General features: G+C 47.1%; 2 protein-coding genes across 8 annotated transcripts in view; one reads left to right on the top strand and one right to left on the bottom strand.

The window, feature by feature from the left end:
* The window catches only part of HRAS (HRas proto-oncogene, GTPase), a 35,077-nt gene extending 20,536 nt beyond the window's left edge, over positions 1-14,541 (bottom strand). For all 4 annotated transcript variants that reach the window (XM_085224389.1, XM_085224388.1, XM_085224391.1 and 1 more), the window contains exon 1: positions 14,130-14,541. The gene's annotated coding sequence lies outside the window, so the exon portion shown is untranslated. The remainder of the gene's footprint in view (positions 1-14,129) is intronic.
* The window catches only part of LRRC56 (leucine rich repeat containing 56), an 84,176-nt gene continuing 72,127 nt past the window's right edge, over positions 13,553-25,601 (top strand). The window contains exons 1-5 of one of the 4 annotated variants that reach the window (XM_085224379.1): positions 13,553-14,070; positions 14,906-15,742; positions 16,407-19,312; positions 19,425-19,595; positions 22,425-22,613. The gene's annotated coding sequence lies outside the window, so the exon portion shown is untranslated. The remainder of the gene's footprint in view (positions 14,071-14,905; positions 15,743-16,406; positions 19,313-19,424; positions 19,596-22,424; positions 22,614-25,601) is intronic. The other 3 variants (XM_085224381.1, XM_085224380.1, XM_085224382.1) reach the window with 3 other exon arrangements.

Raw genomic sequence — 25,601 nt, 5'->3', positions numbered from 1 at the left:
AAACAAGAAAATGAGCTGATGTGAACTGGTGCTGCTGAAAATACAACCAGGACTCATCCGATGAGGCATGCTTCCTCGCTCCTGTCACGACATGATCCATCTTGTGAGCCTCACGCTGGGCTCAGAAATTACTCATCAGATATGGAAATGAGCCCTCTGAGGAACCAGTCAGTGAGAACAGTCACAAAATCTTTGCTTTTGAACAAACAGAAAGAGTTTGGGTTTGGGGACATGCTTTGCTCGTTTTAAAGTGAACGGAGAACAACCAAACTACCTCCAGCTGGGGGCTCTACTTTACGGATCCATTCCTCTTCAAATGTTTGTTAGAAGAACACAGTGCTCCTTCCTTGGAAAATAAGAATAACTTCAGAGATCAGGACTGAGCTGTGATTCTTTATGGTCTTGCCAGTATCATTAGGGGAGATGCAAGTTACCAGCAAGGTCAGCGAAGCAATGATGTCCTGATGAAGTCTCCCTGCTTCATCTGGCAGCAGCAGACTTCACCAGTAGGACTCCTTAGGGCTTTTGAAAGGAAGTACAGCAGTTTGTTGTGCATAGACATTATTCACACCTAACTGGAATTAAACTGCTTCTTATTTCCCCTTTAAATCCTCTCATATTTTCAGAAAGCAGCTCCCTGAGGACCAAGTCTGTCCATACAAAGAACTTTCAAGGCCACGGTGTGGTATAGGGAGTATAGTTTCTACACAGCTCTCATTGTTCCCACACAGGAACTTCAACTGAAACATTAAAAAAAAAAAAAAAAAAAAAAAAAAAGAATTGCATGTTTGCTAAAAGCTTTTTTAAATAGAAGAAGCCCACAGAAAGCCACCAGCTTGCATGTCAAACAAGCTAACTTTAACTTGAAATGCTACTTGAGCAAAAATAGATGCTGCACTGTTCTGCAGAGTGAATATATTAATGGAAGAGGAAAATTCATCCTGTAACAGCAGGGAAAGCATTGAACTCCGAAAGCTGGAGCTTGTGAACTGACCCTCAAAATCTATCCTCAAAAATTTAGGCCAAAGGTTGTTCTGTTCTGACTTAACACCCTCTGTCAGGGGCTGATTAGGTTCTAGACCCTGGACTCAATAAACCCCTATCAATCGACTATCTTTTGTAAAATGATAGAATCACAGAGGCTCAAAATGACCACCAAGATCACCAAGTCCAACCCCCAACCCACCCCCAACATGCCCACTGACCACATCCCTTAATGCCACATCTCCATGGTTCTCAAACACCTCCGAGGATGGTGACCCTACCACCTCCCTGTGCCAACACATCACCACTCTTTCTGAGAAGAAAATGTCACTAATATCTGACCTGAACCTGATCTGACCCTGGAGGATCCTCAGGCTGTTACCTCTTACCCTATTACTGGTTACCTGGGAAAAGAGGCCATGGATGCACCTCTCCTGTCCCACCTCAGGTAAGACTCACGTGCCAAGCCAGAGCTGGTTGGCTGGACCTAGGTGCCCTAGGATAGGTGGTGAGAACATCTTGGGACACCACCATCCATCCATAAGGTAGATACCTATTTACAGTCCGCAGAAGGGTGAAGTTCTGCTGGCTTACTCTGTTTACCTTCAGTATCACACGATACTTGAAGAAAAGCAACCAGAGCATGCTCAGTATATTCCAGAAAAAAAACAGCAGAACCCAGGCACGTGGAGCTTACTCAAGGTTTTGCTGCTGTACCTAAAACAAAGTGTGCCATACAAGAAAGCTGTCCAGGTATAGACATCTTCTGGCTTTGTACCTGTACTAACGTGGTGAGAATTATCCTTTTCTCCCATGAGCTCAGGACAGAATTTGCACAAATACCCTGAACCAAGGGCCGTGTTAGCATCAGGCACAGCTGTAACAAGAGGTCTGTGCGTATTCCTATCACACCGTCTTAGCTGAACGAGGCAAGGAAACAACACTGCAGGTCCTTATTTGCGAAGCACCAGGTTCTGATTCCCTCAACGACATCCCGCTGTGACAGTACGAAAAGTGAGGTGGCTCCATGCTGCTGCTGAGTGCCGGAAGGAATGCCGACGTGCCAGCACTGCCAGGCCCAATGGGCACAGGCTTGCACCAGACTGAGCTCACTGGTGCAGATCCCCAGTGCCACGACCCGTCTGCTCCCTGCCCACAGCCGCCGGCACGCAGCACTCCTGGAAGCTCTCTGAAGCCGCATTTGCAGCGACATGTTGCTTCTGAAGGAAAACCACAACGTGCTCGTTTCAAAGCAACCAGCTGATGAGGAACAACAACAGGGAGAGGGAAAAAAAAAAAACACCTGGCACCACTCCCCCTTCTCTCTCTCATGAGAAGCTTATAGTAATCGCAAAGCATGAGAATCTGAGCAAATGCTCTACTTGGGCAACCGGGGCCATCCCTGCGAAAATATGTGCATCTAGGGGCTGTGAGCATTGTGCAACCAGCACGGTACTGAGCCAGATAAGGCAGAGACCTCTTGCTGGGCTCCACAGAGACACACTTGTAACTCCACGAAGCTGACTCTGGCTGAGACAAGTTGCTTTAATTTTCTCTCCCTCCCTCCAGTCTTCGCAGGGGAAATAATACCAGCCTACTGCTTATGCAGTTTGAAGCCACCAGACGGTATTTGCAGAGCTGAATCAGAAACCAAAGAAGCCTTTGGTAGAGCATGGGAAGGAATATGGCTTCTCTGCGCTGGGAGCCTTCCTCCCTTGTTGCCACACTAAAGGCTTTAAAACCTTAAGAACATTCTTTTTGCAACTAAGTTAGCTCTGCTCTGGACATCAACGTGCAACAACTTATTTCATAGAATCATAGAATCATAGAATGGCCTGGGTTGAAAAGGACCATAATGATCATCTAGTTTCAACCCCGCTGCTACGTGCAGAGGCCTTCTGAGGATTGCCTGCCTAGATTTAGGTACACGCACATGTTATTTGGGAACTATACACGATAAATTAGTTAGGAAGGTCATACCGTTGGGAAAGACTTACAGATCCTGGTTTCTCCCATCAGCTTTCCAATGCCAGCACATATGCCTACTGGCTGGGAGAGCCAAGGGAAGCTGCTACACATCACCTAGAGACCTACAAATCTTCTGCCTCAGACAAGGCAGTGAGTGTGCTGCCAGTGGCAAAAAAAAAACAAGCAGAGAGCACTGTTCTGAAGCAGTACATCCTGGAGCAGAGAGGCTGCAGCTGCAACTAGCACAGAAATGCTCCCAGGATAGAACCCAGGTTTGCTCTCAGCAATGACTGCACAGCACCACACTGCAGGCATCCCCAGCAGGCTGTGCAGCAAGCTACTAGCTCCAAGCTTTCCTTTTGCAAACCAAAACCCAGAGGTAATGTCTCTTTGAGCCCTCGCTGTTATTTCCCCCATGTGGCAAAACCAAGAAGCAGTTACTGTAGATGAGCAAGGAAAAGGGGCAGGCACATGCCGCTCAGTGTTACAGATGATGCACCTGCTGACCTGCAGGATCTGCAAACAGCAGGCAGAAAGCCCATGTGCAGCAACTGCAGGGAAGCGTGGATGGAGCAGCAAATGCTGGATACTGTGCCAAATGCCTCTCTGCCAGGACGTTCCTCAAACACAGCCACTATTTATTGTACCAAAGTTCAAGAGGAGAGAGATAGCAGTAAAAATACTGGACCTAAATACACACTGTGGGTCTCAACTACGAGGCTCTGATGCACCTTCCTTCCTGAACCAAAGCCTTCTGAAAGTTTTCACACACCCTCCCTCTTGGCTACACAACCACCTTTGCCCCCTAGAAGCCAGGGCTGTAGAGCAGAAGAGCTTGTCCTGCACACGTGTAGCTGGGTAGGAGAGCACGGAGAGGTCAGGTGCCTTGCAAAGAGAAAATATACCGTATAATAGAATGTAAGGTACTCTTTGCATTTCTCTGCAGCATGCAATGTGTGCTTCCAAGATGAGGTCAGACCAGAAATCTTTCCCCTAACAAATTCTCTGTGATTGCAAAGGCACTGGCAATCCTTTTGACATTTCTAGCTCTCTTACTGGGCTCGTTATGGCTGTGACATTTGGTTTTTTATTGCACAGGTTATGCTCACTGTAGAGCAATGCTTTTCTATCCATATCAGTCGCCAAGTCCTAGAAGCACTCCTGTGCAGACTCCTCAACAATACATTTTAACTGCCTGACAACAGTTCTCATTATTACTGTATGGCTCTTGCAGGCTCTTCAGAAGTGACCCAGAGCTCCTCACACACCAGTTGAGAACCACAGTCGAAGGGTTTGAAGCAAGTATGATGCACCCAGTATGCTTCCTGAGGCTCTCTGGAACTGAATGCTGACTTCTGGGTGCCTGAACTTGCTGGAATTAGTATTTCAGTCCTCAGAAAGGTGGGGTACAAAACAATGGTTTTCTAGCAGTTTGTAGGATTTGATGCTAAGCACACAGGCATGATTCAGGGTAAGGAGCCTGGTGCAGCACCCTGCCCTGCTGTGCACACACAGCAGGCTCCAGGCTCGCTGCAAACACAGGGACTCAGGCTGAGCTCTGCAGGCTGAGCTCTGCGGGCTCTCGCTGCAGACAGGTTCTCACTCCTAAAACACCCGATGCATCACGTTTCTGCCACTGGCTAATTCTTCCTTAGGAGAAGGCATGATGGAACAAGTGCTCCAATCAAAGAGGAAACTCAGCCAGTCAAGAAAATCCTCCCCAGGCAACCAGGCTTTATTTCTCCCAGTTGGCTCAGCCTCATTTCTCAGTTCTTTTATGAACAGCTCTCAGTCACCTCCAGCTGCTCCCAGCGGACTACATGGAAAACAAAACTACAGAAACTGGCTCCACCTCCCTCGTAGCCTCATCACCATCAGGGTACCTAACAGTACTCCAGTGTTAGGAGGCGTTGGTTTCACCCACTAAACCCTGGAGCACCCACATCTGTGTGTAACTGCACCCTGTGGTTGCTGTCTGAACGGGGTGTCCTTCCAGCTCTTGGCCAGCAAGAAACTGGTTGGTTGGTTGGATCAGGTTGGATATCAAGAAAAATCTCTTCTCAGGAAGAGTGTTTAGGCAGTGGCACAGGCTGCCCAGGGAAGTAGTAGAGTCACTGTCCCCGGAGGTGTTCAAGAACCATGGAGATGGAGCACTGAGGAACATGGTCAGTGAGCATGGTGGGGATGGACTTGGTGAAGTTAGTGGTCTTTCCAACCTTACCAATCCTATGAAATGAAATGTAGCTTCTTGAGCAAAGAGGAGGGATAGGTTTACCAGATAAGACAACTCGCAGCTAAGACAAGGACAGACTACATTTGGCAGCTGTGCTCTCTTTGTGCTACTGCAACCAGCCTCATGCAGCCAGTCGGATTCACCTCACCTACAAGAGAGACACCTACGTGAGAGCCCATCATCTGGAGTCTCTTTGCAATCAATGAGAAGAGACAGGTGCAATCTGTCTGGCTGGTTTCAGACATCTGCATTAGGATGAGATGAAAGCTCTCATTTCCCCTGCTGCGTACATATGGAGGTGAAGGGGAAGCAGCGGAGATGTTAGGCGTCAACATCTAAAGAGGTGAATTGCACCCTGATGTTTCTTACCATGCACTTTGCTCAAGTACTTTTCAGAGAGGAATCATCTCGTGTTTCATGCTGCACCCAATATGAAAGCACTCCCAGTCTCCAGGGCCCAAAGGTAATACCACGCTTCTGATGGTAGAAGAGGGGCAGATACTCTGAAATACCTACCGCAGAGAGAACTCCACAATATTTTCCCTGGAACAATATTCCAAATGAATCCAAGTCATTTTGGGGGCTGCTAGCCTGGTGCAGGTCCCAACTCGCCTCTACGTCAGCAAAAAAGGAGTGGGAATAGTCTCAGGGCCAAGCACTCTGTGCAGTGAGAACTGCAGGGCCATGCAGGTTTGGCTTTACTGCTGGGATGGGCAGAGAGGGATGCACACACACAGCAGGGTTGGGGGATGGCTGCAGAAACGTGCAATCTGCACACACCAGGAAGATACTTGGGATTTTCAGACCCATCTCTTTTTCGTGACTTCTGAGATATATGATCCTTTGGGGCTGGCAGCACTGGAGCTCAATACAGACGAACGCAAAATAATGAGTCTGGGGGCAGGAAGCCAAATCGGAGAGCACACATTAAGTGAGCTGTCGTACTGCTAGACTGGCCAGGGAGGAGATGGAGGAGGTATCATAAGATCTGCAAAACCATCAGCCCTGGTGACAGAGAAAATGGGAAAACTAAGCTCAAACAGGGACTGCAGGCAGAATAACATCCCTGACAGCAGGATGAATGAGGAATAAGTTGCTGCATAAAGCTCTCAAATCAAATAGACAAAAAAGCATAGAAGGAACTACATGACATTTACCTACCGAAAGGTTCAAAGGACAAAGAGAAGATTGAATTAGCTCTCTGAAAAGATGACTTCCTGGTGGCAGAGCTTTTTCTTCTGCATCCATCCCATCACTGCTGGGTTTGTGGGCTCCTACCTTAGATTTTAACCATTATTCTCCCTGTGTCTGTGGTACCCACAGAGCCAGCCAAGCTGAAAAGAAGCAACCATTGGTCATCCAGCTGCATGTACCAGCTGCCAGCCACTGCCCATGCAGGAGCTCTGGGACTATTCTGATTTTTGGTTGGGTTATTTTTTTCTTCCTTCTTTTCCCCCTTCTCAGAGATATAAACTGAGGGTGCACTAAGCTGCAAATTGAATAAACTTGTTCTAGGTGCAGACTTTGAAATAAAGGAGAGGTAAACCTGAAGTGTCTTAAGAGACACTGCTGTCCTGACTGCCAGCCCGTGCTCACTGCAGTCAACATCATTTTTCAACTGACTTCAGCAGAATTTGAACAAGACCTTGTAACCCTGTTGCAATGCAATCACAAGCCCTGCCAAAAAACACGTGTTTATTAGCATGCTCTGAAAAAACCCAATCCTCTGTTAGGCATTCAGCTTTTGCTCTCTTCACAAGGAGCACACTCTTCAGACAGTGCTGGTTTTGAGGCCAAAACCACAGAAGCAACTCTATACTTCTTTATTTAAAATTGTATATCTTCCCCCCTAAAACTCATGCTGGATTTCATTTGTCTTCTTACAAACATCTTACAAATGCCTTGTTTTTTCTTAAAAAATGTAGGGACTGCAGGTAGAGAATCTGCATAAACGTGCTGGTAGCTGCAATTCCCAGACAGCTGTCCTGCACCTTCATTAGTCCCCAACCAGGGACTGGGTGCAGGCACTCCCACGGTCTTTAGACTCTGCAGATCTCAACCACAGAGCCACTATTTATTGCTGAAATCAACAACTTTTAATTCCTACAAAGCATAAGATGAACCAATTGGTTTTCACGTGGATCTACACTGCAGGAGATTGGGACCTGAAGGGTTTCCCGACGGCAGCAGCAATGTGCATATTTAAAGCACTGGCTCATGTCACACATCACAGAACCACTGAGCTGGCTTTCTGAAATCCCATCTCCACACCTGCCCTCTGCCAACAAGGAGCTCACTGCACTGCTGGTTCTGCAGGCGGGGACCTGCTGCATGCATCTTCTCAGCAGCCCTTGGAGCACGGAGCAGTCTCCGTCCCTTTCCTCATCTCCACAGGCAGAAGACATTCTTCGTTTTCTCTCTGCAAGCAAACCAAAACACTCATCCTTTATGTATGCATTTAGCAACATAAGTTTCAAAAAAAGACAGTCTGACCTGTGATGTGCTGTGACTCTACCTTTCCTTCTGACTCCACTTGATCTCTAGAGCCAGTCACAACCAGTGTGATGCAGAGCCAAGGTTACAGCCCCATTGTAGAGCCAAAGGAACAAGAAGATAAACCAGAACTCCAGGAATTACATTTCTATGTAGGCACCTTCCCTCTGCAGCCTCCCGTTACTCACCTCCCATTCTGAACAGCTTTATCATCCGCTCTTCTATGGTTTCTCTAAGCTACCCCAGAGGTGACCATATTTCAGTGGCAAATTAAACTGTCACAATACATTCCTCTCCACAGTGGTGTGTTGTGTGGCTTTTTTTGTTTTGGGTTTTTTTTTGTTTTTTTTTTTTGTGTTGTGTTTTGTTTTGTTTTTTAAATATATGAGCCCCAGCTGCCAGAGAATTGTTTTGGATAGATTAGATTAGGTGCCTGGGAAACAAGTTGAAAAAAAAGGAAAAGATTTTGCTTCTTGAAGAAGTTTACCTGCTCCCTCCCAAGAAGTTTTTTATCCAAGAATACTTAGTCAAGTAACTGAACTTTTAGATTGACTGTTCTTTCCATGAAAAGTGCCTCTGAGCAGCTGACAAAAAGAGAGATGGCTCATATTAGAATTACCTGCTACAAGCATATAGCAAGATTCAAAAGCTCTGTTGTTTGTTTCTTTTAATCAAGCCCTCCCCCCTTCCCCATCCAGAGGGCTACATCATTTCTTGTCAGTTGCTCGAGTTTTCTTATTATTTTTCCAATCCACAACAGATCAAGATGCTCCGTTTTACTACAGGGTATCAATTCATTTCCTGAAGACGTGATGCAAACACAAAGGATTTGCACGGAAAGAACATTCACATCTATTTGAAGACCACACAACTGGCTGCTCAGCCACTGGGCTGGTGAGGGCCTGCACATTCCTCTGTGACTATCAGCCACACCACTCCATGGCCTCCTTGCTCCTGTGGGAAGGCAGCAGCATTTCTCCAGGCCTGGGTCTCATTCTCTCAGGCCTTTCTTTAGATGTGTTCAAGATGGTCACACGGGTGTTTCTTTCAAGCATGGATCTTTTGAGAATCACAGAATATCCTTGGTTGGAAGGGACCCACAAGGATCATAGAATCGTTTGAGCTGGAAGGAACCCATAAAGACCATCCGATCCAGCTCCCCTGCAGTGAACTGGGAAACCTACACTAGATCAAGAGCCCAGAGTCCCATCCTGGCTGACCTGATCATCAACTCCAACTCCTGCTGCACACAGGACCACCCTCAGAGGCTCAAGTACCAGCCCCATCCACCACATCCCCCCCAGCAGCAGGAGGAGGTAGGAAGCAAAGCGGGGACTTGTGCGTACTTCCCTGTCCATCAGCAGACAGACTGGCTGCCAGATGGAGGTCACAGCACATGGCAGTACAGCGATATCCTCCCCCTGCCTAGCCCCCCAGGCAGCTATTCCACATCAGGGCAGCTATGATATCATACACGGATACAAGGAGAGACAATAGGAAAGTCAGCTACAGAATTAGCACACACAGATGCTGGACTCCGTCCCATTAACCTTCAAGCAACAGTGATGTTTCATCTACTATCATACTGAAAAGGTTGGCTTCTCAAGCCCACTCTTCTTCTACAGGATGAACTCTAGTACCTCAAGTAATAGTGTAGTAGAAATGCTAAGTCACAGCCTGAAGGAGTGATTAAACACCTGGTGGGAAGGCAGGGCCAGCCCAGGGGAGTTCAGGTGTATGCAATGTACCTGAGTGATCAGAAGGGGTAGAGCCAGGATCCACCCCTTCCCGACCTCATTTTAAGGTTGGCAGTGAAGGTGAGGGGTATTTTCCTGGAGATTCCTGTGTACCTGAAGCCTTCTGAAGGTAAGCAGCTTACTTCCTTTATTTCTGTATCAACAGTCATTGCATTTGAGCGACCCCTTGTTTGCTGCAGCCTAGGGCCTTGCTACTCTGCTGTTATTGCTGTGCTTTCTATCATGGTACAAATACCAAGCACTCTGACCTCTCATCCCTACAGTAATAAAGCCTGATGCAGGAACAGGACATGGGTACTACTGCAACTGCAGAAACACAGAGCTAGAATCATGCCAGGCAGCTGCGACAGCAGTTACTTGGGTAGCAAAAAGGACAAGTGACTAAGTTAGCAGACTGATTTCATATATTCAAACCTATTTTATACACATTTCTCTTTCTCTTTGAGCAGCCTGTGAACAGAGCTGTACACAAACCACAGAATTGCTAAAAACAATGCAAAGCATCAAACCAGCCTCAGCGCTGGAGCAAGCCCTGGCTGCTTACATGATGGCAGTCTGCTGAGCCAACAGACTGCTGATGAAATGAGCTCACTTCTTAACAAGCCTCCAAACAAGACCTCTACTTGCTCTGGACAAGAGTGCTTGCAATGAGATGACTCTCCTTCAGAGACTGTTCACCAGAGTCTGGTTTTCTCAAGGGAAGTGTTGGCTCTGATTTAGGCCAGGCTGGCAGGACAGCATGCATCCCATCCACCTTGTGCTGCAGCAGCGCCAGCAATGCCTTCTCACACAGATCTCTTCTTCCACTCCTCGCTTCTCTTCCCCCAGAATGGGAGCAGAGCACAACCCCCTGGTGTGTGCTAGTTTCTCTCATTTTACTTCTGCTCTCTGGCTTTTTACATCTCGCAGCCTTCTCCCATGAACAGGATGTCTTCCCTTTTTTTTTTTTTCTTCACAGGTTGCAGCTCCTCCCTATGTCTGCTGATTTCTAAGGATGCTAAATAATCAGATGTGCAGGCTTCTTCCCAGAGAACTGTAGATGCAGCAATGTCCCTTTTTTGCACTTGTCATGTTACTGCTCCTACACGCATCTAAATTCAGCTCCATCAGCTCTCAAATTTAACTTCAATGTGAGCAGCTTGGCTTGTAATGGCGTTAGCAATGCAAGAAGAAAATTCCACTTACAGTTGTGCCCAGCGCTATGTATTGCATTGCCAGAGCACCCTCACCCAGCACACTCTCCCCTTCTAGCAGCTGTACTGCATCCCTCCATCCAGCAGGAGGGTCAACATTGCTCCCAGTAAAGAAGAGTTTTAGTGAGCTGAAGCAACCAGTCCAGCCAACAGCAGAGATGGAGTCAGGACTCCTGGATCCGCTATATTTACCCACAAAGTAATCTGTCAGCATCAGACTTGGAGAGCTGGATGAGCTGTTCAAAGAGCCCACTTTGACCTCGGATGCCCAGGTGGGTTGTACATTAATGCAGGTATACCTCAGCCAGCATGGAAAAACCAGGGCGTTTTGCTGCACACGCTGCAGAATTGTATTCTGACAGCAAGAAGTTGATAACTGAATTTTTATTTTTTACTGAGCTAGTTGTTAAATAGTGCTAGTTCCACGTTAAGGAGAGACCAACGAGCAGGCGGCAACACAGAACAGATATCTCGAGGCATTTTCCTTCAGATATCTATAATTATAAATCAACTATTACCAGCTTTGCTCTCTTGCCACGGTAAATAATTAACTGCAGAAGCATACTCCTTTCAGCCCCATCCTCCCCAGTCAATCTGGCTTCAGGACTACATGCTGTCAGGACTGCTCACTATAGCAGTGCACTCAAAGCATTTCATGTGACGGAGGAACGGTGTGACTTCATTCATTTCAGTGGAGACCTTTCCTTCCCAGTACACGGGGGTGTCATCACGTAACTCCTGTACTTACAGCAGAAAAGTACAGCATATTTCACTTAGAAGGTATATCAGTTGCATGAAGATATAAAAACAGGTCTGCCGTTTGATCCTGGTCATTCTCTTAGAATACAAAGACGTAGAATTAGAAGTAGATTATTCAGTCAAAATCACATTGAAAAGGCACAGGGAGAGTACAAGTGAAAATAAGTGCTGGAAGAACACTCCAGAATTGCAGAAACATCCTTCTCACAACTGCCAGAATGCCAGGGAGATGCAGAGCAGCACTGCCACTGAGCAAACATCTTCATACAGTCACTGGGTTTAATTCAGCTGGCGACAAAGAGTTCAGTCAAGATCTCCACCAAGGTGGAGTAAAAGGGGAAAATGGCTAATTTAGACCCAAAAAGAGAGGCTGAAAAATAAGGCAGATGAAAGAACAAAAAAAAAACCATGATATACTGAGAGATAACAGTATAGGGAGAAAGAAAAAGGGGAAGGAAAAAAAAAAAAAACAGATACTGATAACAGCTCAGGAAAAGAGAAACCATGAAAAAATAGAATGAAAACTAGAAAGAGAGAGAAAGAGGAATGGGACTGGACAGAGTAGCTGACCAGCACTTAGCAAATGTCATTTGTTTAATCTCATCATATTGTCAAATAATTTACTTGATTAATATTCCTTTTTGGCCTCCAATGAGCCGTAAAGCTGATGAAATACCATTTTGTACAATTAAAAGCATTGAATACATCTGGCTCTTACTGATATTAATCTAATAATACATCTATCTGCTGGCTCTAAGTTTACACTTTAAAAAAAAAAAAGTTAAATGCAAAGCTGGTAATAAATTACAATTAGGTACAAGTGCTTGGGGTGCAACTGTGCTGCACTTCTGGGCTGCCCAAAGCACAGCAGCACAACACACCTTGAAAGATGGCAAGCTGCAGCCTGGCTAGCATTCCTGCCCTTTCCCTTCTTCATCAGGAACTCTACGCAGGGCAGCCTTTACCTCAGTTTGTACTGTGTTGATTTTTTTTTTTTTTTTTTTTTCCTCACATTCAACTTCAGAAGGCTCTTTTCACTCAGAGGCATGAAGTTTTGGGTCCCGATGACAAATGCTGTGGACAGCCCAACCTGGATGAATGGGAAAGCTAAAGGACATCCACGCTGTCAGGCAGTCATCTCGGGAATTAGATGTTTGGAAGCTGCACTTCACCTCCCCAAAAGGTCAGGGAAGTTTGGTGGAAGACAGCGATGTGGCAAACAGTGCTTTAGTACCGCTGCTCTCCCAGGGAATGCTTCCTGAGTGCCAGCAGCCTGCTTTGTTGCTTCTCAGGAGAGCCAAGAAAAAAAATCAAGCTGCAAGTGTCAGCCTGCTTCTTCCTCTCTGGTCCAACAGCACTGCAAGAGTTCCCTCGTGATGGTTTGTGCACATAACCTCCTTCAGAGCTTCATGGCATCCCCTTTCAAGCGACTCACAGAGTCCGCGAAAGAGCCTCCCTTAGGCCTTTGGTCTTGTTTCAACATCATGGCACGAGTGTTACCCCAAATGGAGGTCAATATTGCTAATTACTAAATCACTTAGCACAAACACAGGAGGTATGACCACCCCGACGTTCACATGGAGATGCAGAGGCTGTGCTGACAGCACCCACCTGGCAAAGCCCAGCAGTGACAGCCACCAGCCTGCAGGCCCACCAGCAGGCCGAATTGGGAATTCCCTCAGCTCTGTTCCATCCTGCTGCTGAAACAACACCGTTTGCGCGTTGTTAATCAGACCGGGACTGCACCGGAGGAGTGGGCTGCAGTGCCTGGCTGCACGAAGGGGGGACAGATGGCTTCACAGCCGCAGCTCTGTTACGAGCACTGGGAAAACCACTCAAGCTTTCATTCTCCAGCTGCAAAACCAGAGCACTTCAGAGCTCTGCAAGGATATCAGCAATTCTAACCAAAGCAGCACCCTTATCCCCGATGGTCCGGGCTGCGGAAGGAAGAGTGGCCTCAGCACGGCCCCACGTTGGCACAAGCAGACAGGGTGAGCGCATCCCTCCCTGCTCTCCTGCACGGTGCCAGTGTCCAAGGCGCGCAGTTCTGTGCGTGCTTGTGTCAGACTCTGCAGAGGAGCGCTGCCTGCGGGAGCTCGTGCCTATCGGGCACCGCCGGGGCTGCCGGGAGTAACTGCACGGAGCGACGGAGGCAACTTCAGGTACGGAACGGCGCAGCTCTTCCCAACGCTCCAGCCTCCATCCGCCCTTCTCCAGGCACCCCGCAGCTCGCGGCCCCCCTCGATTCCTCACCGGCTCTTTTGTCTACGGCCAACCGAAGCCCATCCCGCGCGGATGCGGGCGGGCCGAGCCTCCCTCCCGTCCCGCAGAGCCTCCTTCCCACCGGGCCGCCCGCGGGCTCCTCCCCGCACGGGTGCAGCCGCGCCGCAGCGTCCCTCGGAGGAAGGCAAGCGAAGGGAGGCGCCGGCGGCCCCGCAGCCGCACACCCCGCGCTCCGCCACCTGCGGGCCGCCCCCGACCCGGGCACCGCCCGCAGCGCGCCGCGAAGGCGGGGACGGCCCCGCGGTGGGGGTGGAGGAGGCAGCGCGGGGCGGAGGGAGGCGGCGGCAGAGCCGCGCAGGTGCCCCCGCTCTCCGCAGCGCGCTGCCCGGGGCCGGGCCCACCCGCAGAGTGGCGGCGCGGAGGGGCGAGCAGGCGGGGCCGCCCGGTGCCCCGCGAACAGGTGGGCGTGCGGCCGCCGTGTACCCCCCGCCCCGCCCCGTCCCGTCCCCGGTCACTCACCCGGGCGGGATGCGCGTCCTGCGGAGGGCGGCGGAAGTTTGCGGTGGAATAGCGCTGTTTTGCGTTTGGTTTGGGTTTGAGTTGTTGGGGTTTTTTTTCCCTCCTCTCCGGGGGGAAAAAAACAAACTCGACCACCGAATCGAGCGATCCCCCCCGCCCCTCCACCGCCCGAGGCTTCCCGCCGCGCTCAGCCGTGCGTCGGACCGGCGGCGAGGTGAAGTTTCCACCGCGGTGGCGGAGGCTCCCCCGGCGTGCCGCGCCCGCCCCGCATTGGCACCGGGCGCCGGGGCGCTCCGTGCCGCCGCCGCCGCCCGGACAATGTGCGTGCGGGGGGAGCGCAGCGGAGCGGGAGCGCGCCCCGCCGGCGGCCGCGGCACACGCCCAGGCTGCCGGCCCCGCCCCGCCGCCACTCACGGCCGCCCGCCGGCCCTGATAGGCGGACCCCACCGCCACCGCCCTCCGGGTGGGCTGCGCCGCTCGTCAATCATCCGCCGCGGCCCGCCCACCCGCGGCCTGGCTGTGGGGCGGTGGCGCTGCGGCCGGCCGGCCTGTGGCGCTTGGGGCCTGTCGCCGACGCGCCGCCTGCGGGGGGCTCTGCGGGCAGCCCCGCGGGTGGGGCGCTCCGGCTGCCACGAGGCTCCCCTGAGCCTCCTCTTCTCCTCACTGAACACTCCCGGTTCCCTCAGCCGCTTCCCGTCAGACTTGTGCTCCTGACCCTTCTCGGTTTCGTTGCCCTTCTCTGGACGCGCTCCAGCGCCTCGATGTCTTTCTTGTAGGGAGGGGCCCCGGACTGAACGCGGGGCTCGAGGTGCGGCCCCACCAGTGCTGATCACCACGGTGCTCCTGTTGGCTGCACTATTGCTGATACGTGCCCAAGCTTTGAGGCAGGACTGCAGAATATGGCTCCAAATAAAGTCTGAGCTCCTGGTACTGCAGAAACGCTGTTTGCTCTGATGCAATTCTCAACCACATCACCACTACCGATTGTTTCCATTAGAAAGGTATCTGCTAATCTGAAAATGGATCTAGAAGCCATTGTTCTAGATACTGCTGTTGACACAGTAAAAAGAAAGCTCATGCCCTGCAGAGCTCAAGGCTAGAACAGATGAAGCAAACTGTGAGGACACCTGCCGAGAAGCCGTACAGGTTTTTTCAGGTCTCACAGACTGTTGCAGCAGCACAAACGAACCTGCTGGAGCACTTTCTATAAGCCGGAACACAAACAGACAGGTCCGAACAAAGAGGACGCAGCTTCAGCTTACCTTGAGAATGTTTGCTGGCTTCTAACAAGACCTCCTGCTTCGGAACAACCTCTCTGTTCTCCACAAAGCCAAGAAGAGTGGCTTGCAGAAACACAGCATCTCTCCGATGCAAGCCAGCAGCAGCGGCACGCACAAAGGTGATGGGTCTCTTCACAGGCAGGCACACGTACGCACGGCGCACCGCCTCTCTGCACTGCCTGTCTCATCTTGTCTTCGCCCTTCTAGGGAGCGGGCAGGTACTGGAGCATGCAGGGATCTTGCATTTTGCACCCTGCAAGCAAACTGTTTCTCAGTACTTAAGTGGCCCAGGACTGATCAGGGAGCAAAAGACCCAAATAGGTAGGATAATAGGTGAGTATAGTAGACAAAGCACTCAGAGAGCAGTGATGCACTGTCATAGGCTGCCCAGAGCAGCTGTGGATGCCCTGTCCCTGGAGGCGTTCAAGGCAGGATGGATGGCACCTGATCTGAGTGACTGCCCTGCCTATAGCAGGGGGATTGGAACTGGGTGGACTGTAAGGTCCCTTACAACCTCATGCATTCTATGATTCTATGAAAGCTATGGGTGGACCTCATGCTTCTTGGACTTCTCACTAGCCTACAAGTAGCAGGATGCACCAGAAGAAGGGACTGAAGCTGCCTCTTGCTCATTCTTCAGTGCTGTGATCACATTAGGACATAAGATACCTGAGGAATACTACTTGTTGGCAGGCTGTTGAAAGACAGTAGCGGAATTGTCGATTGGTGACTCATGACCACATATAGGGTTGATGACATAAACTTGTGAGGATACTGAGAGTGATATATCTTAAGTATGCCTGACACTACCACCCCCCATCCCTTTTTTGATAAAAAGACAAAATGCTGGTATTAGGTGTTGCTGCAGACAGCATAGCTCCATTGCTTTTGGCAAAGCTAGGCAGATTTACACTTACTGAGGATATAGCTCATTCTGTTCATAACAAATCATTCTTCCTGGTCACATTCTTCTTTTTTTTTTCTTTCTTTTCTACAGGAGAATGCTTCTAGAAGACAGAACCCTCTTATTTAAGCACAGGAGCAATGCCACAGCGACAGCAGTGCAAATTGGACCACAGATTAGCTGGCAAGGTTGTTCATTCTGCTAACAAAACTCCCTAAGTTCATCCTTTGATATCACCAGCAAACTCCTCCACCTACCAACAGCTGCCCAGTGCAGCTCCTGTGCTCTACGGCAAACCTCAAGGCAGGTGCAGAGAAATATGTACCTCTCTAGAAATACTGCAGTGGTACTAACTATTGCAAGCCTTTCTTGTCGGGAAAGGAAGACTAGTCTAACTCTGGGCCCACTGACACACAGCGCAATAAAAAGGAAATGGGAAGAGAATCACGAGATCATTACTGCCACACTAATGTTGTCAAAACCAAACCTGCAGTGGGTTTGAAGAGCTGCTCTGTCATTCCAATGCCTCAGTTTTAACTCATCATCTTCACCAAACTGTAGCATGCATGTAGGAGGCCATAACTCACGGACTTCCTTCTCCCATCAATAATCATGTGACATTTTAAAAACAACAGTCTAAATTCAGCCCTGGAAAGATATGTTACTGATTTCTGTAAGTGCTGTGACCCCCCAAAAAATAATTCCTTGACGTTGTCATTTCCTCTTCAATCTCTGAAAGAAGGAGGTTAGTGTGACATGAAAACATACAAACACAAGTTTGTAAAATTGAAACTTATGCCAAAAACTTAAACAATGAACTCGCTCATCAGGTCAAGGCTATCCTCAAAAGTTTTGAGATGTTAATCTTTTTTAGAGGTTTCTCTAGTAAGACCACCCAGGTCATTGCCAGCTTGAATTCAACTCTCTTTTGCCCTTAAAACTAACAAACAAACAAACAAACAAACAAACAAAAAACTTCTTGTGATCATCAATATCACCAGCAAAGCAAACAGCTGCACTTTCGTAGCTTCACAGGGATATCTGAACACATCCAAATTTTGCTCTCAGCAAAAATATCTACACAAAGGCCAGCTGAAGGGTATAAGTTCTCAGTAGGCAGAGGGCAGATGAGTGGTGTCAGGTTCCTTTTGTTGTTTTCCTGCGTCTTCTGTTCCTTTGCCATATCCACAATCTCACCTAGCTTTGTCCTAATTACGTAGAGTACTTCCTGGTTCCTTCTGTGCCTTTTGTGCTGTCTCTGTTCAAAGAGTCTGTCGGTCTGTTTTTCTGGATGCATTTTCTTTCTCTGTGTAATTGAAACTTTCTTGAAGCATTCAGAAGGAAGATTGTATCAGTGTGCTCTCCATATCATTATCTCTGAGAGCATGCTGAGAAAAGCAGAGATTCTGACGTGCTTTCCCACAGCACCATATTCTTCATGATTATTTAATTTATTCCTTCTGCAGACACACCAGGCTCAATAAGCCTTCAGGTACTTCTGTGCTGGGATGTTGTTCTTACTCATCTCTTCCTGAGCTTCAGGGATAAGTAGTGTCAAGGCAGAAAGAAAACTGATACATGACAGAATTTTAAAATTTTGAGTTTTCTAGAGGGTGCAAATTGTTTCCTTCTACAGCCTGATAGTGCAACACAAGTAACTTGCCATGGCAACCTGCTTATGAGACAGAAAAAAGAGAGCACCGTGCTTTGTTACTGTAGCAAGGGAAGAGGCTGAGACCTTATCCTTTTTGGTCACTATTGATCTGCTCAGCATCTAGGTAAGCTGTCAGTAGAAGTTTATGTTGTATTTGGTGCAAGCTAGCTGATGTGTTAGCCTCTTTGATACTTGGATCAAAACTGAAGTGCGGTCAGAAGGAAAGAAGGAAGTGCTCAGAAGAATTGAAACAAAGCTGGATTCTCAGAAGCACAAGGCCTAATCCATATCCGCAACAAGCTGACGCAACTCTGCAGATGCCAGTAAGAGACAAACCTTTTTCTACAGAAATTAATTTGGCTTCCATTCTCTGGCAGTCTTGGTTCTTTTCCCAATTTCTTTCAAGAAAACTCAGCTCTGCAGATCTGGGAGTATTCTAGAGTTATCTGGGACAGAAGATGGCAGAGACTAGTGGAGTCTGTGTTCACATCCATTCTCTTTACAGAGATGCTTGTGGGAAGGGCAGACTTCCTGGCAGCTTACTTGTATTAGTGAGAGAACTGAGAAAAGGCAAAGTGAAGTGGTTAAGGACAATGAGGGGAAACCCTCAGAAGTGTCACTGTGCAAGGAGAACAAAACTCATCTCTGTTCACTCAGAAGAGGATGATTGTGGAAGCTGCTATATGTGCAAGCGTTCCTAGAAGCCAGTGTACTTAAGGTAGGCTCATTTGTTAAAAAATAACAGGCCTAGGATAAATACAAAATGTTAGCTTTACACCCAAACTGGAAAGGATACCTTCTGGAGGACAGTCTTCAAAAGTGAAAGAAAAACAGAAAATTTCTTAATCCCTAGGCTACTGACGTGAGTTATAAGTAACATTCCTCCCATTGTGCAATGGAATAAATATGTGGTTTCCCTTTTTGCTTTAAAAAAACTCTATCCCAGTTAATGTTTAGCTTGTTGATATATTATATCAACATATATCAATATATAAAGTATTTTGGTATAGCATAGTTGATATAATGGTGAAAAAGTGGTAAACAGTGAGGAATGGCAGCCAGCCTTCTGGGCTGAATTTACAGATAAGACTGCTGTGGCTCCCGGACCATCTTTGTCTAACTTCCCAGTGAGGCTGTAGAGAAAATACTACTAGATGACAAGCCCCAGCAATATTATGGCTTGGAAAGTAGCCCCTGAGAGAAGCTCTTAATGTATCAGATAAATCTATACAGGGATGCAAGGCTATAGCTTACTCCTGACAATGAATTGTTACACTGTGAGTGACTGCCTAGAGAAATACGATGGGGGAAATCGGAGTCTTCTGCTGCACAAAGAAGCTATGAGGTAAATGAAAATCACTGATTTAAAAAAAAAATAAAAAATAATAAAAAAAAGCATGCTAAAACTATCCTTCACTATAATTTACTATAATTGCAATTTCTACACTGTCTTTTAGAGAATGGGAAAGGTATGTCAGTTTATCCTTACTACATGTTGCACTGAAAGAGGCATAGCCACAACAGATGTCACCAATGCGTATCATCATCCCAAGGGCGTGGGGCTCACAGAAATACCTAAAACTTGGAACAGAAGTGCAACTGAGAAACCACACAGAGGAAAAAGAGCAGTGAGTTCTGGTATTGTTATTTTTTTAAAGACAGATGCTGAGCAGAACTGGAGTGATTTCCTGTAGTAATCGATTAACCAAACCCTGAATTAATTCATCAACCCTCAATCAACTGACAAAACCTTCCACTCATATTATCTCCAAAAATGTGACATTGCTTCAGATGACCCAACCAGTGAGTGAGCCCACTTTGTTTTTAAACCTAAAAATAACAGCATTACGGATGGATTAAATTCTACTAAGTAAAGCACTCGAGTTTCTTTTAACTGAATCATTTGAAAACATTGCAGAAAATTCTGGTTAGCTATAGCAAAATCATCAGTCTTGGAGAGTATTGTAGTCCATGGTAGATCTTTCTCATCATGGATTTCTTGTTTGAAATAAGCACAATCATTCACACAGCACCTTGCCAGGTGCCTGACTCAAGCCCCCCAGAGCTAGAGAAAGATTCCTATTGACTGAATTGATTTTGCTGCCAGTCGGATTTGATCAATTATAAACTGAATATAGAAACTCACAAACATGAGATGTTCTGGTGTCATAGAAGGTAAAGGCTTTGTAATCATTGCTTGTCTTCCGTTGTGTAAAAACACAAACAACTGCAGATTCTTGTTTTATATTTAAAAAATAACAGCAATTCCCATACAAATGTGGACATAATTAAAAGTCTGGTCAGTTCTAATGGGCCAGTCTCTTTGTATAGATACCTGTAGGAGTAAGAATCATATCTCCCTTATACGTGATATGCAGTAGTTGATAATGTGAGACCCTCATCTGTGAGGACAGTGGGGTATCTGGACTTCACTATTCTGCTGGTAGGAAGAGGGATGGGATATAAATCCAACGTGCAAGTTTGACACTAATGAGAAGTAGTGTTGCTCTCTACAGTTGTGGTTTGAAACACACTGCCTTCTACAGAAAGTGCCCCCTTTGCTCCAGCAGGTGTTTGCTCAAGTTTCTAGCAAATTTTTTTGAGTTTTGTGTTATTTCACAAGTACTGCAGCTGATCACACAATGAGTTTGGAGCCTGAGATACTTAGAAATGATACAGATTCCTTCATGAAATGCTCCCCAAAGACGAGGGTGACCAGAGTTAATAAGTATCCCATGTCCACTTCCACTCAATCCCAAGCCTCCCCGGGACCAGCAAAGGTCAGATAGGGCAGGAGGTCTGGTAAGATAGGAACCCACAAGTTAAGGGCCATGCTGACTTTCCTGGCAGTGGTTTGCTGGCATGAGCACAAGAGCTTTTGCTTGCTCTCTGCTTCAGTCCAATGTCAATCATTCTCTTGGAGCCTGATTGTCAGATCACCACATGCAAAGGGAGGTTCTTGCCCTCACCTTCATACAACAACAGCTCAGGTCTCTGAGAGTAGAAGGCTGTATTTTTTAACAAGCCCTCACAATTCTTAGTCCCCTTGTGATTTTCCTTTTCAAACTCTTCAGAGAAGTTTGAACACTCATATACACCAACAGTTTCTTTTTGGGACAGCTCGGATCACTTACCATGCTCTGGGTCATCTATGTCACTTGTGCTGACAGGAGCTGGTCTTCCAGGCATGGAAAGCAGTTGGGTTGCTAAGGGATGTCTTGCTTTCTCTGTCATTTCTGCATTCACTGATGTGTGACGGATTTATCTTTGTGGAGTTCAAGGCTTCCCTATAGCAGATGAGTTTGTACTTGAATCTGAGACCATCCTATATTCTCCTGGAGGACGCATTAAAACTATTCTCACTTCTTTAAAAATAATCTTCTTACTCCTTTGTCAATTAGTACAGAATTTCTTCCCCTCTACACTGCGGAACAGTTGTTAACTACATCTGTTTCTCAGAGATTTCAAAGCAGTGTTGCACAGCATGCAGCCACAGTAAAACTAAGTAGAATTAAAGGCACTGGTGTTTGTTCAGTTAAACTACTAGTTTCTTTTCCTCTGATTGCTTTTTAATGTGCCAGCTGCACTTTGTCTCTAGCCCTGCCATGCTTCCCTCCTTCTCGTCATCAGACTCAAGCTGCTTATCCTTTTCTTTTCTGCCATGTCCTTCACTGATTTCTGTTTTTCCATTTTCCATAAGGAAGAAGGAACAGGCTGCCCAAGGAGGTGGTGGGGTCACAGTCCCTGGAGGTTTCAAGAAAAGGATAGGTGTTGCATTGCATGACATGGCTCAGTGGGCATGGTGGGGATGAGCTGGGGGTTGGAATAGATGATCTTAGTGGTCTTTCCAACCTTAATTATTCCATGATTCTGTGATTAGGAGCCCCGAACCTTGCTTCCCAAACCTTCTGTAAGGTTTCTATATCATGATGTCCTAAGCAACTTGTTGCAAATTTCTTCTTTGGCATCCAGACATTGCCTTTTCCACTCCCAGTGTACTTCTGCTGGGGAAATACTGAGACTGATGTACCATAACACCAATTAGAAGTGTGACGTGAATCCAAGCGATTGACTGAATTTTAGCCATTGACTGTGAAAGCAAAGTAAGCTAATGTTAATCTACAGATGTTGTATTAACACTGAGAGTTTTCCCAGTCCTCATTAGCAATATACTTTGATAAGGGTAGAAAGTGTTAGCTATGGTTTCCCTTCAGTAAGCTGCTTAATCACCAGAGCTTACTGGCAGTGGGATTTGGGAGACTTACACGATCACAAAGTGTATTAAGAGTAATACAATACTCTCTAGCTTTCCTGTGATATCGCATGGAGGAAAGAATGGATTCAGGGCTGCTCTGTTCCCTAATTTAAGAGACTCTGGTGTGTTTCAGGCACTGTGTGGGGTGTGAGGGCTGGGCCAGAAGCTTCTGCCTCCTTAGCCAAGATCTTCCTCATTTTAGGGGCGTACTTCTAACAGCTCTCCTGCAACTATCAGCAGATGCCAGTGGACTTGTTAGAGCACGTTGAACAGCACATTCTTGCTGGCTCACTGGGGTCTGATCCAAAGCTTACTCCAGGCAAAGAGGAAGATTCATAGACTTCTTCAGTGGCATTTGGACTGCCCTGTGGACACAGAAGCAAGATGGCTGGTAAGTACATGCATGAGAGGACTCTCTGTTTCACTCCAAAAAGATGGCAAAAGAGATTCTGCATTCCAAACCTGTACATCCTGGAACAGTAAAGCTAATATGAATCCTACTTAATAAGTGACTCAAAATCACTTTCTCCCTCAGTTTCTGAATCATCTGCATTTCAGCCTTTTTGAGGTTCTTAGGTAATGGGATGAGAAGAGTGCTGCTTCTGCGGTCATTCCCACATGCACTGATTTCCAGTCACTCTTTTAAAATGCTCTCTATCATCGAGCAGCTCTCATGTAAAGATCTCAGACATGAAGTAATCTTTCTAGCACTTCTAGAGAAAAGCTAGCAGCCATTAAACCTGTTTTATAGGTGGGTGGGCTGAGCTCCAGTCTGACAGAGATCACAAAGCACATTTAAGGCCAAACTGCCTGAGCTGCCACATTCCCACAGCAGCGATGACCGCTCAGGGGGAATATTAACCTCCCTTGTTAGAGAAGAGTGCCCAGGCAGAGGGGAGGGCCATGCAGTCTGCTGCAACTCCACTTGTGTACATGCACACATGACTACAAAGTAGATAAAAACTAGCTGGCCTCGTGCCTTGAATCCGGGAGTCCCCAGTACGAAGGCTTAGTGTATGGTAAACCAGCATGCCATGCTCAGCCCTTTGTGCTGAGCCATCAGGCAGGTGGGAAGGTAAAGCTCAGGCTGGGTGCTCATTCCTGAGTCACCTTCTTCAGCATTTGTTATTGCCTAGCGTGTTAGCTTGCTGGATAATAAATGACTTCATTCACTGCAGCAGTGAGGACACTATTAAAAATTAACTCTGGCAAATGGTCTCGTGTATTTTTCAGACAGAGGCAGACAAGGGAGAAGAGGAAAAGAGTGTTGTTGAAATCTGGTGAGCAGAAAGGGGAAGTGTTGAGTTTTTATTAATGTAGTTTGTTCAGGCTTCAGTTTAGTAAGTGCTGTTGTTGGCAATTGATGATCAAAATTCCAGGAGCTTAAGGAGCTTTGTAAGTTTAAAAACAATCTGAATAGAGGAGATGCAATAGCCATTACTGTAAGGCAGGTCAAAGATAAGATAAATGTGGATTACTTTTTTGAAGCATAACATTTTACTTGTTTGCAGAAATAAATTATTTTATTACTTGGCTGTTACTACCACACATGTGTAATGTGATATGTAATGAAAATGAACTTTCGCTTCAGGTATTGCACCATTTTCTCACGGTACCACACTTATAACCATATACTATCCATGATAGCATGCAGAGTATATTTACCAAAACGGAAAGCTCGCATTAAAAATTGGAGGAACTAAGCCAGCTTGCAGATAGATCCCTCATTTTCCTGGCTTCTCTTGCCTCCAGCACCCACACAGTATCCATCAAATTGTCTCAAGACAATTCCAGGCTGCATTTTAAGCAAACGTAGGGCTTGGGCAAGATGCCAACCTGCTAGGCTCAGAGCAGGGAGTTCTGCCTGTGTGCACTCTCCCACTCCCACCGCCTGCATGTTGCAATTCAGTGCAGGGGAGCTCAGCTTTCATCTCAGCAAAAAATCTCTCAGTGCTCCTTGCTCCCTTTGTGTCACTCAGAGAAAGGGATGTGATCTGAAGTTTGCTGGCGCTGATATTAATGATTCCATTGATGAGACAGAACGTCCCTCTCGTTCTGAGAGCAGAAAAATGAACTTCAAGTCCATCACTAAACCTTATTCAGATGGCTTTGATATAGCAGCAAGCAGCATGCCCCATCCTGAGCCCAGGGTTCCCAGAACATCTAACAGCTCAGTCCGTAGATGGCTTGATATCAGTGGGGAGGCTGGAGTGTAACATAAGCTGCACTGCCAGGTGCAGTGACTGTGCAGGCAGATCTGCCTGCTGGCTGCCACTCTTCTCCCAGAAGCATTTCACAGTTGTTGATATCATACTCTGTGCTGCAATATGATGGCACCTTTCAATGGGCCAAGGGGTGCTCTGCATGTACCAAATCACCTGCCGATGTCTGTGTGCCACAGGTATTTGTAACCATTAGGGTTCATTGTGCAGGGAAGATGCTATAAAGTTCCTGCATAAGCAGGGTTAAGAATTTCCTGGCTGAAGGCACTCAGTTATTGCTCTGTCCAAGTTGGAGACTTTTCCTACTCTAATCTCTTTCTTTACCTGTTGCATTCCCGTGGTTTGTACACCTTCAGCATCAGCCTTCCACGGAGCTAGCTGGTAAACAGTGAGCACAGCTGAATGCTGCACACACCTGTGTTTCCACTGACACTTAAGGAAATGTGCTCTTTGTGCTAGTTTAACCCTGTTAGCTAACCCTGACCTGCTACTGCAGAGAATAATCAACTGATTACTTAGCAATTAGCCAGCTGCCACTGTTTGGTGTGCAAGATTGCTGTGAATGGTTAATGAATGTCCCTGCGATAGCCCAGCTACTGCATGGCATCAGGAGTGACTGCTGTGGGTCCTCAGAGAAGGACAGGTTTGTGGTGATGTGGTATGAGATGTTAGGGAGTGCCAACATTTTGCATCCCCGCTTGGTCGTATTTTAGATATATATATCCATATTGGCATCCAGTAGAAAACTACCAGGGCCAAACATGGTATACAGATTAGTAGATCTCAGAGAGGAGCTGGATTCGAATTATCCATTTTATTCTTGGTTTTTGTGAAATGCTACTGAAACATGAACTTCTGCTCATCTCAGTGTATGGCATGAGTCACGTCTCAGCATCCTATTTGTATCAGAAACAGCCACATATAAATCCAGCACGGGTTTGTTGCCTTTATATTTTCCAAATGTTCAGATCCAAATTGGAAAGGAAATTGTCAAAAGCCCATTTCTATTGCTAATGGGGGTGGGCAGGTCTGAAAGTGCAAGGTCTTTGCTTGGGCTGTAGGAAGTGAGTGGAGATGAGTCACAATATTGCAAGACAGTCCAAGACTGTCCATGACAGACAACAGTAGTTTGTAGTCATAAGATGCTTCCATTCTTA

This window comes from Meleagris gallopavo, chromosome 5 (assembly GCF_905368555.1).
Source record: "Meleagris gallopavo chromosome 5, MGAL_WU_HG_1.1, whole genome shotgun sequence".
Taxonomy (NCBI): domain Eukaryota; kingdom Metazoa; phylum Chordata; class Aves; order Galliformes; family Phasianidae; genus Meleagris; species Meleagris gallopavo.
The sequence above is the reverse complement of the archived record's forward strand: the minus strand, read 5'-3'. Positions and strand labels throughout refer to the sequence as shown.